General features: G+C 38.2%; 1 protein-coding gene across 3 annotated transcripts in view; it reads right to left on the bottom strand.

Moving 5' to 3' along the window:
- The window catches only part of PIP5K1B (phosphatidylinositol-4-phosphate 5-kinase type 1 beta), a 78,829-nt gene extending 74,945 nt beyond the window's left edge, over positions 1-3,884 (bottom strand). The window contains exon 1 of one of the 3 annotated variants that reach the window (XM_070935590.1): positions 3,809-3,884. The gene's annotated coding sequence lies outside the window, so the exon portion shown is untranslated. Of the gene's footprint in view, positions 1-3,052; positions 3,289-3,808 lie in introns of those variants that run through there. The other 2 variants (XM_070935589.1, XM_070935588.1) reach the window with 2 other exon arrangements.
- Positions 3,885-16,505: the final 12,621 nt, after the last annotated feature.

The following is a 16,505-nucleotide window of genomic DNA, read 5'->3' as shown; positions in this document are numbered from 1 at the left end:
GTATAGTAATCTACTCTATGTTTCCCTATATACACACAGATGTAACACAAAGGAAAAATTCAGAAAAATTGAACGCATTATTCATTATGCAGAATACAGTGCCTCTTATGGCCTTTGGAAGAGAGTTCGGAAAGAATTTCAGAATTCATGCTCTACATACTTTCCCTACTTTGTTTTATGAAACGTAAATGGTTTTACACAGCTATTGACTGAAATAAGTATTTTCTATCCAGAAGTTTCATATGCAGCATCACACAATAGATAATGCAAAGCATTTTTTAGCAGATACAAAATGAGTATAATAGAAGAAATGTACCAATTGTTTTTGGCAATGCTTGTATTTTCATAACATCTTCAGTGATTATAGGAAAATAATTGTCGGCTTTAATCCTATGCACTCTTAAAGGAACTTATTCCTGGGTAAACATGTAAAGGATTATACTGGAATGTATGAAAGAAATTTCTAAATCCATGGATGAATTTAGAGAATGGTAGAGAAATAAGTGCATTCTCAAGTATTGGTGAAAGAAAAAGATGAAAGCAATCCATTGGAAAAGCTATTTTTTGGCCACATCTTATAAGACAGAGTACAAATGATTTATTAGAGCTGTTTATCATTTTGATTTTGTGAAAAGATTAAAAGATAACTGCATTGACCTTTAATATTTTTGTTAAGGCATTACCCAAAGAAACCCAGGCATAGTTCTTTTTTCCAATTATGCAATGCAAAAAGAGAGGGAAGTCACATAAACCTCACTACTGAGCAGTAATGGGGGGGGGGAGGGAACCAGACTGCAAGGATTCAAACTTATGATGCATTCAAAAATCTTACATTCCAATTAAGAAAGATCCTTGGTACAAATTAATATAAGAATCAAATGTCTAGTCCATTTCACTATTTGTTGCAACTGATTAGGACAGTGAGAACTGAAGCCCTAAATATTTAGAGTATTTCTCCTCCAGCATAGCTTTTCAGCATAAGGACTGAGGAACAAATCTTGTGTTTTTGTTTTGGCATTTGATTTTTAGTTTTCACAACATAAAAAAGCTGTATAGAAATTAACATTAAGCTACTATTTTACATTATGAGAGTCTAGCCCCTTCCTAGGTTCACACATTTCCAGTCCTTGCTTCAAGTCTAGATGAATTGTTTTGCATAATCATGGATCTGCTTAATGTCTAGATGAATGATAACTTAATAAGATATATTAGTATTTGTATACTATATTGTTTATTTCATTATTAATATATTTTGGCCAGGTTGAGATATGAAACAATTCCAATACCAAAACACAGTGAACTTAAGAAATAAAATCCTCTGGATTACTAACAATTATGGACTGAGAGACTCCTGGGAAGGTTAAATGCATTTGTATGGGCCAATCTGTGGCTTAATATCATACCTTTGATAAAATAATTAAATCTCTCATGTCTGAATGTTTTATATTTTAATATGAGATAACTACAGTTAATGCAGGAATCTAACCCAACATTTACAAAAGTTGGAACAGTGAAAGGAGAACAAATAGCATCCATTTTTGTTCCCATTTTTTCACCTAAGTTTCTGCTTAATGGAGAAATGTTATTACACAAAGGTATGCAGAGCAAATACACAAAGGTGTGTTTGCATATACTGAAATAAAAAACTCACCTGCAATAGCCAGAATTCAGCACTAGCTATTGGTTCCAGGAAGCAATGCTATTTTAGGTAAACAATCTTGTGATAATGCAATACAATTTTCATATATTGAGCAAAAAGCTTCCTTTCAGAACAGGACATTTGCATAATATCAAAGTATGTTTATATTAGTATTGCATCATTTCATTTTTAAACCCAACCTTGTGAAACTGATATCCCTCCTTTAGTCCAGAAAAATCACCTGAATGTTTCAGTCCTAAATTACTTTATATAGTAGAATAATTTCTAATTCTCCTCCCAATCATCCATTTCAGATAACAGATTCAGTTATATTTTATGTCTTATGAATTCCAGCAAAAGGTCCAGCAGTTATTTTGTAAATATATTTATACCCTTTAGATTCAGGTGCCCTTTCAATTATAAGCAGTTGCTCCCTCCTCCCAGCACTCAAAAAAATTTAACACCCAAACCTCTAATCTTGATCCTGTCCTTAAAACTCAATGGGATTTCCAAGTTAGCACATTCTACTACTGGAACAAAGCACAAACACAGGGAGCAATTAATCCCTTTACAAGTTTTAGAAAAGATTCCTGACCTTCTTACAAGCTTGAAGAAACCAAAAAGAACCAACACCATGCATAGCAGGCACCGGCCTAGCCTGAACAGAGAAGTCTAACTGTTGCTCTTCTCCATAACAAGATGCTCAATCACCAGAAGGCAAAACTGGAAGGGTTGTGAAAGAAAGGACATTAAACGCTCGGATTCTTTCAGGCAAGCCAACCCAGCTCGTGTCCTTCTCCCTCGTTAAAGGACACCTACAGAATCTGCACGAAGTACTTTTCTTCCTGATCTTTTTTGGGGGGTCGGGGTGGGGGGGGGGAAGGGAAGAGGGGTGTTGGAATACAAATCGTGGCGTGCTTATAAACCCGGGCAATGATTGTTCCAGAACATTTCTTCGACATATATATATATATATATATAAAATCACCCATCGCAACAACTTCCCCAGCCGTGGACTCGTCTACCCCTTCGGCCGCCCCCCAACCGGCCACTTTGAAAAGCGCGGCGAGCGATAAGGCGACCAGCCCCACACATCCTGAGGTGCTGAACGAGAAGGGTCTCGACCGTCGCCCCTTCCCCATTTCCTACCTCTTATTGGTCGGGAGTTGCGTGAAGGGTGTGTGTGTGTGGGGGTCATTCGGCGAAGGCTGTGGATTAAAGATAACAGCCTCCCTCCACCTGTTCGGGAAAGCCAGGGCTGGAGCTGGCCACGGGTGCAAGAGCCCTTCCAACCACCGCCGCGGCTGAAGCCATGTCTCCCCTTGGCCGCGCAACCTCCACCTTCACCAATGAGCCTCCCCGCTTCTCCTTGGCGCCAACCCGTCCTCCCCCCCACCCCACTCCTCCCCTCACCACGCAGCTCCCCAGCAGGCCAGGCTCGGGTTCCGTGGGCAGCTTGGAGAAAGGCCTCCTCCTCCTCCTCCTCCGGCAGCCGGAGTCTCCCGCACACCCACCTCCAGCGACCGAGAAACCGGGCTTGCCGCAGGCGACGAGGTTCCAAAAAGCCGAGCCGGACTCCGAGGCAATCCGGCGCGGGAGGGACTAAGCTGCGGCGGCGGCAAGAGCCAATTGCCTGGCGCTCTCGAGCTCGGCTCAGCCCGGGGCGTCCGCGCTCCTGCCCCAGTTGCGCCTCTGCGCCGCAGGGCAGCAGCGCCTCCCGACGGGCACGCGACCGGTTTGGTCGCCAGGTTGCAGCACCCGCCGCTTCCTCCTCCTCCTCCTCCTCCTCCCGACGCCAAGTCCCGAGCTGGGCTTCCCTTTTTTCCTCCGGCCCTGTTATGGGGAGAAATCTCCACCACGTAGAAGCCAGAGCCGCCCGCCAGCCCGCCTCCTCGAAGCTCAGCGAAAAAGCCTCGGCGGGCCTCGTGCTCTTTTCCTCCTTGCCAGCTCCCAATCTGGGCTGGAGGGGGGAAGGAAAGAAGGAAGGAAAAGCCAGAAGCCACGACCCAAAACTAAGCGGCCGTCTTAGGCCCTTCCCGTGGCCCGGCGGCCGCACCGAGGCTCTTCCTCGTTCCTCGCGCACCCCCCCACCCCCCTTCACTTTCTTTGGCGTCGCCTTCGGTTCTCGTCCTCTCTCGGCTCCCCGCCTTTCACGCGCCAAGGGTTTACCTGGGAGGTCCCACTCAGACCGTGGCCTGTCAGTTTGATCCGGCTTCGGGTTGAGGAAATTGTTGAGTCCAACTTGATCTCGCCTCTCCGCGCAGTCTCGGAGGTGGACTCTGTGCTCTCCCATGATTGCTTACTTGTAAAATCCACAATGGTATCTTGAAGGCGAGCAAAATTTGTGATGCCTCAACCTTTAGTCCATTTCCTCCAGTGTATCTTTTCATACATCTATTTTCTCTCTCACTCTCTCTCTCTCTCACACACACACACTCCCTCAAAGTGTGTGTGTGTGTGTGTGAGAGAGAGAGAGAGAGAGATCTTTTTGTTTTGAGGACCTGAACAGTTTAATTGGCACAATTATCTTGACCAATTTTCTTGGGGTATTAACCATTTTTTTTTTAATTCTTCACAATTCTGCTTCTCCAAAGTTAGGACTCAAGAGGCTGACATTTAGTATTCGGCATGGAAAGCATTGGTTTGTAGGATGCCATTTGTAAGCCTTCCCATGAATTTTCAAAAGCTGTAATCTTGCTCTAACATGAGCCCCTGCGAAAAATGGTTTTTTTCTTCTTCAGCCCCACACTTCAGATAGGATTTGGGGGTGGAACAAAGAAGAGCCTCGTGCATCTCTTTGAAAAGAATCAAATCTTGAAAATCTGGGATGAAGCAAATGCCCTTTTAGGAACCCTTCAAAGATACAAATTGTGATGTTTTATGTAATCTATTTTAGCTGCCACATTTTTTTTTCTTCAATACTTTAATAATGGCTTGCTCAAGATCTAAACATCCTGTGAGCAATCTGGATTTTGCTACTGAAACCGAAGGTCATAGCTATCATAAAAACGGTAATAAAAAAGACACCTCTAAAATCTAGTAAACAGGAAGGATAATGTACAAGGTTGGTCATATGACTTGGTTAGTTTTTGCACCTGAACAGGTAAATCACAACCTATATTGTCTTTAGATCACTTGGTCTATATAGCAAAAAAATTGTGGCAAACTGTTCTTTCAAAATAGATGCCTTAAGCCACCTTTAGTACTCCCACCCCCTAAAGTAAAATGCTAGGAGATTGTGACTTGTACCTTATTTTCCTTTTGCATATATGCTTTGAATTGTGTATATTCAGTATTTAATCATTTTGAATTTTTTTTTATAAATATTCAGAAGTTATACCATCCAAATAGGTTGCATTAAAGTAAGAGATCTTTACAATGGTTATTCTGAATTTCAATTCCAAGCATCAATAAATGCATTTTAAAGCAATGTAGTAAGGCTTTGCGCAGTTCTTCTCTCAATATGACAATTTGGGTTGGGGCCTACTATAAACCCTGTATACACATTGGCTAAGCCACTTATAAGCCATGGTTTAAAATTCACCATAATGATTGCAGTATAGCCTAATTCCAAAGTATTGTGAGAAATCCTAGTACAGGGTACACACATACACAGATCACAGATACAGATATAAAATAAATATACAATAGCTTCAGAAAAGTAGAAGAGAGACCTTTTAGGGAATATTGGCAAATTTCCTCCCTAAAGGAGGAAGACAGAACTGCTCCTATTGATCTTGCTTTGGAGTAAAATATTATGAAGCATAGTTTTAACACAAAATACAAATTCAGCAATTTTAGGCAGCATTTGCAGATTCTTATTGCATCAGAATAACAGAACCTGAGAGCTATGAAGTAAGTAGTGATTTGCACTAAATAAGTATGCATGTTTGGATTTAAATGCCATATATGCTCCTTGAGTTACCTCTTGAAACAAGCTAGCACTAACATTGATTCCACAAGGGTATTTGTTGTTTAGTAATTATTTCTTGTGATCAGCCTCTAGTAATTCTAATAAGCTTTACTCAATAGGTTTGTGCTTCTTATCATAATTGGACTTTGTTCTTGCTGTCATAGAGCTGAGGAAAAGCAATTAAAGATAAGTGCAAGGGGAAGTTCCAAATAGAATAGAAATTGTTCTTTTTAGTTTCTTTTATCCATTTTGACCCCAAGAGGCTCTTTGCCTTACATATATGGATTTTTAGAAATTAATACATGGTTTTATAGACAAAACACACTGTTGTAGAAGATAATTTCTCCTTTTGACACAGTTCTGTACACTTTCATCGATAGCCATTTGTTACATTAGTTGGTAACTTTTTTTTAAAAGACTCAAACAAGTGCCCTGCATCTTTCCAACACTTCCTTTAGTTCAACTGATTACAAAGGGCACTTCAAAATACAGCCTGTAAAACTGGTGTTTTGATCTATAATACTCTTTCTTTGAGGTACAATTACTTATTTTGATGAGAAAGCTTTGGAAAGAAACAATTTGTGCATTGGATCTAAAACGGTGTTTGCAATATTTTTGTTTATTTCATCAAAGCAGTTCCTCTCATTAGACTTTCAACTGGAAAGTTTTAGATATCACTAAGAAGATATACAGCAGATAGGAGAGCAGTGGCCATTTACATTTCTGTAAATAAAAATGTCCTAGAATGGGTGTGTTAAAAAAATTAATGTAGTGGCAATATTCTTCTTAAACTTCCTTTTTGCTTAGAAATGTTTTTCTAACATGAGGTTAATATAGTACGGCAGCAAAAAAATTCTCATAATATGCAGAACACATTAACAGTCTTCCCTAATCTATGCTCCACCGGTGGTCCCAATACATCTTGACAGTGTCAGATTAAGAAAGCCAAAGCTGCTAAAAAAAAAAAAAAAATACAGTCCTAGGCTGCATTAACAGAGGAATGGATCAAGATCACATGAAATGTTAGTACCACTTTCTAATGCCATAGTAAGACCGTATTTGGAATATTGCATCCAGTTTTGGTCACCACAATATAAAAAAGATATTGACTCTAGAAAGAGTGCATAGAAGATCAACAAAGATTGGAGGCTAAAACATATGAAGAACCCTTGCAGGAATTGGGTAATCTGGTTTAATGAAAAGAAGGATTAGGAGTGACATGATGGAAACTAGTCAAGGAGAGAACCAACCTAGAACTAAGGAGAAATTTCCTGACAGAACAATTATTCAGTGGAACAATTTGCCTCCAGAAGTTGTGAGTGCTCCATAACAGGAGATTTTTAAGAAGAGATTGGACAGCCATTTGTCTGAAATGGTATAGAGTTTCCTGCTTGAGCGGGGGGGGGGGGGGTTGGACTAGAAGATCTCCAAGGTCCCTTCCAACTCTGTGTTTTGTTTTGTTTTGTTTTGTTTTGTTTTGTTTTGTTTTGTTTTGTTTTGTTTTGTTTTGTTTTGTTTTGTTTTGTTTTGTTTTTATGCAGAACAGGGGTATCAACCTTTGGCCTGCCAGGGCTGCATTGAGTGAAGAGGAATTGTCTTGGGCTACATATAAAATACAGCTGTCCAGGGACGCAAATGGCCCTGGACATTCCGGGTATAGAAGGTAGATGATAAAGCATAATGCAGAGCTTACCCAATAGTCATATTTACTTCTGGGCCGAATGTTAACCAAACATTCACAGTTTAACTTAACCATTAGTTTAGAGTCTAGTATGTTATATAAAGCAGGAAAATTGGATTAATTGAGTGAGCCATTGTTTAGTTAACTATAAGTGAGTGTAATTTGTCAGTACGGTCCCAGTGTGGAGCCAAATAGTATTTCTAGTGAACATTTTAATGGTCCTATCAATGTGACTAAGTATGGCACAAAGAAAATGTTCATTCTTCTCCTTTCAAGTCAATATTAAATATTGCTGTCACAGTAACAACTGGATGATCTTTTTACTACTCATTTTACTAATGAGAGCAATTAATTTCTTGATATCATAAAGACATAAATAGAATATGGAACATAAATTACAGAAACTATATACTTATAGCATGAAGGTGTAGTTGAATTATATTTTCCAAATTTGTTGTAATCTTATCTTTAGCTAAGGCAATAATATCTGGAGGACATTTACCTAGAGAGGACCATTCTATAAACCACCCAAAGTCACAAAGTGAACCACCAAGTGTCCATTAACTAAGACAGATGGAATTAAAATTTAATTTAAGCCATGGACTTTGTGATGCATTTGTAAGTATTCCAAATTCTTATAGTCAATCCATGTCTTTGTAGGGCATTCTACATGTGTAAGAAGTTGCTGCTAAACCTGAAATACTTTCTTGATGGCCAAGACTAGCATTTTGCTAGAAACATCACAATTCCTTACAACTGAAAGGAGCTTCCTGAAAAGAAAAGAGCTGGAGAGGAGACTGCCCTCAAGCTATGGAGAAGATTGTAAAAGCATAGCTCTCTTGATAAAATCTGCATGCAATGGGGCAACAGGATCTAAATGACAAAGGAGGTGCTGAAATAAATGCCTGTTAAAGAAGGATTTTTACCACTGGAATCCCACTTAAAAGAAACAGTTTTTCTTATATTTGTTATCTCTTGCATTCCTAATTCCAAGATCAAACAGGTTTGACCATAATCACATAAACCAAATCTTTCTCCAATCTCTATTTTACATCCAAAAAACTTTGACATATGCCCTATCTTGTGATATCCTGTGGATCAGAAGTCTTTCTTTAACAGATTAAATCCAGGCTCAGCAAATGCAGGAATCATCCTTTCCACAAAACTCAGAAGAAGATCAGGTTTATTGGACCTTCCCTGTAATTGCACAGATCATTTTGTTGCCTTTTATCTGCAGCTCCTAGCCACACTGCAAATACTTCTAATTTTCTACAATTGTCTCCTGAAATGATCCTCTTTGAGCACATCCAGTCTCATCACTCCCACATCTCACTTAGAAGGACTGAGGAAGAAGTTGAAACATAATTTAGACTCTCAGGCAGGAGAGCAGTCTGGAATATTTATTTATTGGAAGGAATGCTTGAACATTGCCTTTTCTTGGGAGGTGGCAGGTGACATTGATGTGCCTCATTTAGTTTGGCAGTCCCAGTGGCAGTACAGTAACAGAAACCTAAATTTGCCCTGCAACTGGCCTTTGGCACTTGAAAGAGACATGACAAATGAAAAACATACGACAATAAGAAGGGGAGTTTGGTGATGGGGAAACTTCTTGAGAAAGATGTAGAAGAGAGGGAAATATGTCCCTCTTTCTACAGGGTCAAAAGGAGAAATAATTAAGGGGATCTGAAATTTCAGAGATCTCACAAACTTCAGGTTGAGAAATAATGGAAATCTATCCTCCTTCCTGCTGTACTCAGAAAAAAGGAGTGGTGGGTTTCAAAATGTTTTACTACTGGTTCTGTGGGCATGGCTTGGTGGGCATGGCAAGGGAAGGATATTGTAAAATCTCCATTCCCTCCCCAATCCAGGGGAAGGTTACTGCAAAATCCCCATTTCCTCCCGATCAGCTGGGACTCGGGAGGCAGAGAATAGATGTGGGCATGGCCAGTTAGAGGTGGTATTTACCGGTTCTCTGAACTACTCAAATTTCCGCTACCAGTTCTCCAGAACTGGTCAGACCCAGGTTTCAGAACTGCTGAAACCCACCTCTGGAAACAGGTGGACAGAGGCGGGAGATCTCATCAACTCTATCTGACAAAAAAAATGAAGTGGAGGGGCACTTGCCTCCAGGCTCCGCAGAACTAGAAGGAGAAAGAAGAAGAAAACAGAAGAAAAAAAATAGAAATGTCCAGTTTTGGCAGAAGCAGTTAAAATTAGAGAAGAATATATTGTAAAAACTGAAATTGGCAAGGCAGCCAACAGTGACTTCCAGGCTAATGCAACATGCCTCTGTAACATCACAATGTGATGGAATGTGCACCTGCAGCAGCAGGGGACAAGAAACTTGCCAACTCGGAGCTTTTCCAGAAGAGAAGAGATCTGGATCGAGAGACTGCACATTCCTGAGCTGGATGCGCAAGGGAGGGGGAAGAGATTCAGGGTAACCACACTCTAGAATTTCTTAGAATATATTTAGCAGCTTAGAAAGTTATAATTTTAGTGTGGGAAGATTAGGTACTATATAAGCAAATAAAGGTTTGGACTCAACTGGATTTCACCGTCTCATCTCTGGGCTGGGCCTGACACTCCTGCAGTAGCTACACCGGATTCCTCTAGGCTTCTGGATGCAACTCAAGCTGCAGGTTCTCTCCTTTAAAGCCTACATCGTATGAGGCCTAGTTACTTGTTGAATCATTTGTCCCTGATGGCTTCCAACTGTCCCATTTGATCAGGCAAAAATGCGCTAGTCTCCTTGGTGAAAGAGTGCCAGTTGGCTTCAGACCTTTGCCTTCTCTGTTATGATGCTTGCCTCATTGGAACAGCTTTTACCGGGAGGTATGGATGGCCTTGATTATTCTGGCTTTCAGGAAAGCAGCGAAGACCTGATTTTTCTCTCAGGCACCAGGCGGGAATGTTTTTTATTTATTTATTTATTTATTTATTTATTTTTAAATTTGTATACCGCCCTTCTCCCTGAGGACTCAGGGCGGTGAACAGCCAAGTAAAAGCATAAACTACAAACATTAAAATACAATTAAAAAGATATATATAAATTTGGCCCCATGATTAAAAACAATAACAAACAATTAAAAACATTTAAAAAAGTGTTAGGCCAGCCCGGCTTGCTGGAAAAAGAAGGTTTTAAGGGCACGGCAGAAGGCACTGAAGGCACCATGTTGATGGAATTCACATGGTGTGATAGATTTATGAATGAGAGTTTTATCAGGGTCTTAACATTGTTTTTTATTTTAAATGTTTTTTTAAAAATAATTATATTTTTATTTTTGTTCATCACTTATAGCATTTTCTGATAGATGGATGGCCATATAAATTTGTTTAAAAAATAAGAATAAGGGGAAAAAAACCTAGAGTTTATGATCTGGAACACAAACCTATATAAAAGCTTTAACTTTACATTACTGCAGATGGTAAATAATCTACGTGTAATGCTTCAATTTTTTTTTCTGAAATGAAGAACACAATTAGTTAAGATGTGTTTGAAAAGTTTCTGCCAACTAAGCAAATTCTTGAAGAAGGTATTAAATGTTTGGAAATTCTAGACCGATTGCTGAGTTCCATTAAATTACCAGGACCCCAGCTTGATTTTAAAAAGAGTTCACCTTAATAAAGATATTACCTTTAATCTATTTTATCACCAATGCTGAAATAAAGTTCAGGTAGCAATCCAACTGGTTTCTGTAATTCTCTCTGTGGGACATTGTCACCAGTAAATTTTCTCTGCCCCTGCCTGAGAGGGGCTGTTTTTACATGTTACATTAAACCACACTGGCAAGATATGTTTAATGTTGTGCAAACTCAGCCCACCGAGTTTAATGCTGAATGAATTCAGAAAATCGGTTTAGGAAAGCCAATTACGGATGTTTACTATAAATAAGTGTTTTGGCTGAATAAAGTCAATATATAAATGAGTTAGGAATCCAAAAGTATAGTACAAAAAGATGATTACTGGGACAACGAACAATTTCTTCTCTAAATACAGACCTGGTTTACAAAGCTATAATTTGTTCAACTATAGCTTATTGAAGGAATTAAACTGAGTAAATTTATATAATGCATTCAATCCACTAGAGTTTATAAAGGTACATGGACTTGGTTCACATACTGCATGCTTAATCAAACAAAACCATATTTTATCCGCATCTTTACATTGCTCCTGTTATGTATTCATGCTTATTTGACTCTTAAGTCACTTTTTAAAAAAGTCTGTTGGGACTGAGACATTTTGGCAACTGTTGGCAAGAAATTCAATTTGACCTTCCACCCTCCTGTCATTGGGCCTTCCCATCTCCTTCTTTGAGAAAAGTAATCTGCAACTGATTTATGTGGCCTTACAGGTCAGTCTTCATCTTATGACCACAACTGGGACTGACATTTCCGTTGCTAGGCAAGATGATTAAGTGAGTCACAACTGATTTTAAGATATTTTTTCCCATAGTTGTTAAGCAAATCACTGCAATTGTTAAGTGAATCATGCAGTTGTTAAACAAATCTGGGTTCCAACAGTAACTGCTTATTTTGAGGACTGGTCATAAGTCACATTTTCAGTGCTGTTGTAACTTTGAGCAGTTGCTAAAAGTTGTTGTATGTTTATGTTTGTAAATACATACTTCTTTATGTGTGCATAGTACTCTCTCTCTCACACAAACACACATACATATGCATACAGAGATATAAGGTTGTAACAAAAGTCATGTCCCATAGACACGTAATTATATAAATTACATGGTTGAATTGGTTGCCATTTTTTTCGAAACATTCATTTTATTATAACTTTTAAGTATTCTCAAATACAGTAATATTTTATCTGAAAAAAGGTTAATTAAAGATATTGTGATTGGCCTATGGGGTATGGATTTTGGTACATTCATTATATACGCACAGTCAGAAATGCATATAAAGTTTAATTTATATAGACCAAAAGAAAGCATAAGGGTGCATATACTTAAAGGCACAAAAATTCCTTCATTACTAGCTTGTCTCTAATGTCTCTAGAGCAGGGTGTCAAACTCAATTTCATTGAGGGTTGCAACAGGACTGTGGTTGCTCAGTTTTGATTTTTGAGTTGATCTTTAAATTACTTTATTTCTTTGCCTGACCTATTTATCTTACCCTGAGCTTTTATTTTGTAATGATTTTGCTTTGTAAATTCAAGCTTGTTGGTGTGTAGGTCAGAGCAAGAAAAGTAGGAATATTCTCCTGGATTTCAAATGGGCGAAATTTTATTTACAAAGTAAGCGTTATAATTATTCCTGACTCACTGAGAGTGAATTGGGTGGCTATATAAATATTCTTAAATAAATATTACCCTATTATAGTATTTCTGATCAAAATTAATTTTAGAAGATATTGGAGACCATAGTAATCAGTGACTCAATTGAGGTGACACTGAGTGGATTTGATCTCTGAACTACCCAATGAATTCCTGGAATCCATTTATAAATGAAGAAAGGTTCATCAGTCAAAACAGACTGTAGAGGTGGGGCAAAGAGAACTTTAAAAAACTAGCAGGAAAATGTATCTTTTAGTTGTAGGTCTGATGAGAGGGAGGTGGATACAGAGTAATATCATTTTTACCAAAATGGTTCCTGGCCCCTTCTGGGAATAGCACAGTGAATAAGAGTGAATAACAGAGTGAATAAGCCCTTCATGCAATATACAGGTAGTCCTCAACTCATGACCACAATTGAACCCAAAATTTCTGATGCTAAGCGAGACAGTTGTTAAGTGAGTTTTGCCCCACTTTATGACCTTACTTGCCACAGTTGTTAAGTGAATCACGGAAGTTGTTAAACCAGTAATCTGGTTGTTTTAGTGAATCTTGCTTCCCCATTGACTTTGCTTGTCAGAAGGACGCAAAAGGTGATCACATAACCCAGGACACTGCAACCGTCATAAATATGAGTCAGTTGCCATTTTGATCACCATAGGAATGCTGCAACAGTCGTAAGTGTGAAAAACCATTGTTAAGTCACTTTTTTAGTGCCGTTGTAACTTCGAATGGACACAGAATGACTGTTGTAAGTTGAGGACTACCTGTAATTGCAACCTTTGCTAATTGCTCAACAAGATTGAGGGGCAGTGGCGTACCAAGGATATCCGTTCCATCAAGGAACAAGCAATAAGGGCTGTGGTAAAGACACATGGAGACTCCTTGTGATTTTTCTCCTCGTGCAATTTTCTTGGCAGAATCTTTCAGAAGTGGTTTGTTATTGCCTTCCTTCTAGGGCTGAGAGAATAACTGGCTCAAAGACACCCAACTGGCTTTATGGTTAAGATAGGACCAGAACTCAAGTCTCCTGGTTCTAGCATGGTGCCTTAACCATTTCTTTACACCAAATTGGCTTTCAGCCATGAAGTGGGTGAGGGAGATTTAAAAAACGATCTGTTCTGGTTACCAGTCAGTATCTATGTACACCACTGCTGAGAAGACATCATCAGCTTTCTTAATTAGTACAAACCATTTCAGACAGTCCTCGATTTACAACCACAATTGAGCCCAAAATTTCCATCGCTAAGCAAGGCAGTTGTTAAGGAGCCCTGGTAGCGCAGCAGACTAAAGCACTGTTATTAACATCAGCTGCCTGCAATTACTGCAAGTTCAAATCTCACCAGGCTCAAGGTTGACTCAGCCTTCCATCTTTTCTAAGGTAGGTAAAATGAGGACCCAGATTGTGGGGGCAATAAGCTGACTTTGTATAAATATACAAAAGTATGAAGGCTATTCCTTAACACATTGTAAGCTGCCCTGAGTCCTCGGAGAAGGGCGACATATAAATCAAATTAAAAAAAAAAAGTGTTTTGCTTCCTTTTGTGACTTTTTTTTTTTTGCCACAGTTGTTAAGCCAATCACAGCAGTTATTAAATGAGTTTGGCTTCCCGCACTGACTTCGCCTGTTGGAAGACAGTTGGGAAAGTTACAAGTGTTGAACACATGATCCCAGGTAAATGCGACTGTCATAAATACATGCTGGGTGTCAAGTGCCCAAATTTTGATCAGGTGACCACGGGGATGCTACAATAGCTGTAAGTGTGAAAAATGGTGTAATTCACTTTTTTCAGTGCCATTGTAACTGCAAATGGTCACTAAATGAATGGTTGTAAGTCAAGGACTACCTGTATTCCATGAATTGAAGAAAGCTCAGGCTGGTCATTATTTATTAAGCTAAGCTTCTTCTCATGTCCAGGATATTTCTATGATTGTCTTTGTGGAAGAAGAACATTGGAAGAAGAATGGAACTTCATCTTTAGCACATCTCAACCAACTTCACCGGCCTTTGAATCTGCAGGAGAAAATTCACAGAATACTTTGTGTGCAACATATTCATATCTGACAGAAAATCTGATTTGTTTTCCTAATAGCTGAATTTTTCTTTCTCCTGTTTGATTATACATTAGACATTTTTTGTTGAATAACTGTTTTCTTCTTTCAGAAATTCAGTTGATTAAAGATGCCATTTCCACAAAATAATAAAATAAAATAAAATAAATCCAGGCCTATAATTATCATCCATTATGTAATAAATTTAATTATCTCTTTTGTTGTCCCCAACAAATCTAAGCCAGATTTCTTTGCAGAAAAATAAGGCTCTTTCTATCACAATGGGACTCTTAAAAAATACAACATTTCTAGATTCTTACTATGAATGCATACCTTTTTAAAAATTTTCTTTTAGCATTATATTCTTATCTAATATCTAACTCTTAGTTCTACTCCAAAGAGCTGTCCCATTTATCATGTTCACCTTGTTACAGAGCATAATGACTAATTTTTCTCTTTAGAGTCATATTCTAGGTTAATATTTAATGTATGCTATTGCTGCTTTTTTGAATTTCTAAAGGCCAATGGCCTTTAGAGCAGAATTATGCTTGACTAATATGCCTTTTTATTTTTATTCATTTATTTATTGGAGAAAGCAAATTGGAGAGAATCTGTATTCTCTGAAAATATACCAAAATGGTAAAATGCTTATATGTAGGTCAATCTGTGTATTTGGAAGGCAAAGCCTTAAATGAGATATGTGATAATATAACACAGTCATGTTATTCATGACAACAAAGAAGAGATGCTTAGAACAAGTATGTTTTGCTTTTGAGGCCAAATAAGTGGGTTCCCCCCCCACAAATCTGTTATGCTTCTTGCTGTACAATTGGTGGTGGGACATTTATTTAGTTATGTTAGGTTGTACAGTAGCATTTGAATCTACTTAACATCAGGTTTACTCCCAGAAACATGCTTGTGTCATAGACTATAGTTTAATGTCAGATGATCCTTTTCCCAGGGTTTTATCTTTTTTTTTTTTTTGACAACTGCCTTTTGTTGCTTTTGTTCTGAAATTGTTTCAATAGTTCAAACGTTTGTGTCTATTTCATGTTACATGTGTCATTTTTATTTTTGTCAATTGCAAGATAACTGCTTATAACTGAATAGAACCAAAATATTGTCACTGCAACCACATCAGGCCCATTTAATCAATGTATTGGTAGAAATGGAGACTATAGTATTGGCAGCAACAAGAAATTGTTGCAGTGCATGATATAATTATTTTGCTTGGTGACACTGAAACACAGTAATGGCGTTTGGTGCTAAAATAGTAGTAAAATTAACCTACTAGGACTCCCTTACAAAGAATTCAAAATGATAGAATCAATGATTTTTTTAATAAAAAAATGAATTTATTCATAGAATAGAATCCTGGATTAATTTTTTTACATATTAATTAAGATTAAAACTTGAGGAAAGCAAGTAATTGTGTGTGCGTGTATACATTATAACATTTTATATATTTTAAGTTAAAATGACTTGTAACATCAAATAGACAGAAGAAGAACAGTATCTGTCTTTCAGATATGCTGATTCTATTCCTCATCTACCACAAGCATTGACCTAAAAATACAAATGGTTAAGGAAGTGATAGGTGAGATTAACCTATCCAAAAAGAAAAAGACAGAGTTACAATGAGAAAAAGCTAGAAGGCCAGATGGATTTGCTTTCACCATCTGTTTGAGAATTTCACCCACACAGCTTACAAATTCAGAATTCTCCTTGATTTGAGTAGGAGTGACCTGCTTCATGTGGCTGTTTTCTATAACCTGAAGGATGAACTACATTATTTCCGAAAGCTTTTATCAACTCTTTTATTTAGAAATCTGAATTTGGGACTTCGGAACGAAAAGCTGGGCAGGAATCGGAAGAAAACTGAAGGGAGAGGGTAAGAAATATATATAGGTATTTATCTTCCTTATTGTGCAGA

The sequence above is a fragment of the Pituophis catenifer genome, unplaced genomic scaffold (genome assembly GCF_029215685.1).
Source record: "Pituophis catenifer annectens isolate HBS135680 unplaced genomic scaffold, rPitCat1.0.hap2 SCAF_2, whole genome shotgun sequence".
Lineage (NCBI taxonomy): Eukaryota > Metazoa > Chordata > Lepidosauria > Squamata > Colubridae > Pituophis > Pituophis catenifer.
Note: the sequence above shows the minus strand (reverse complement) of the source record. Positions and strands in the feature narration are given on the sequence as shown.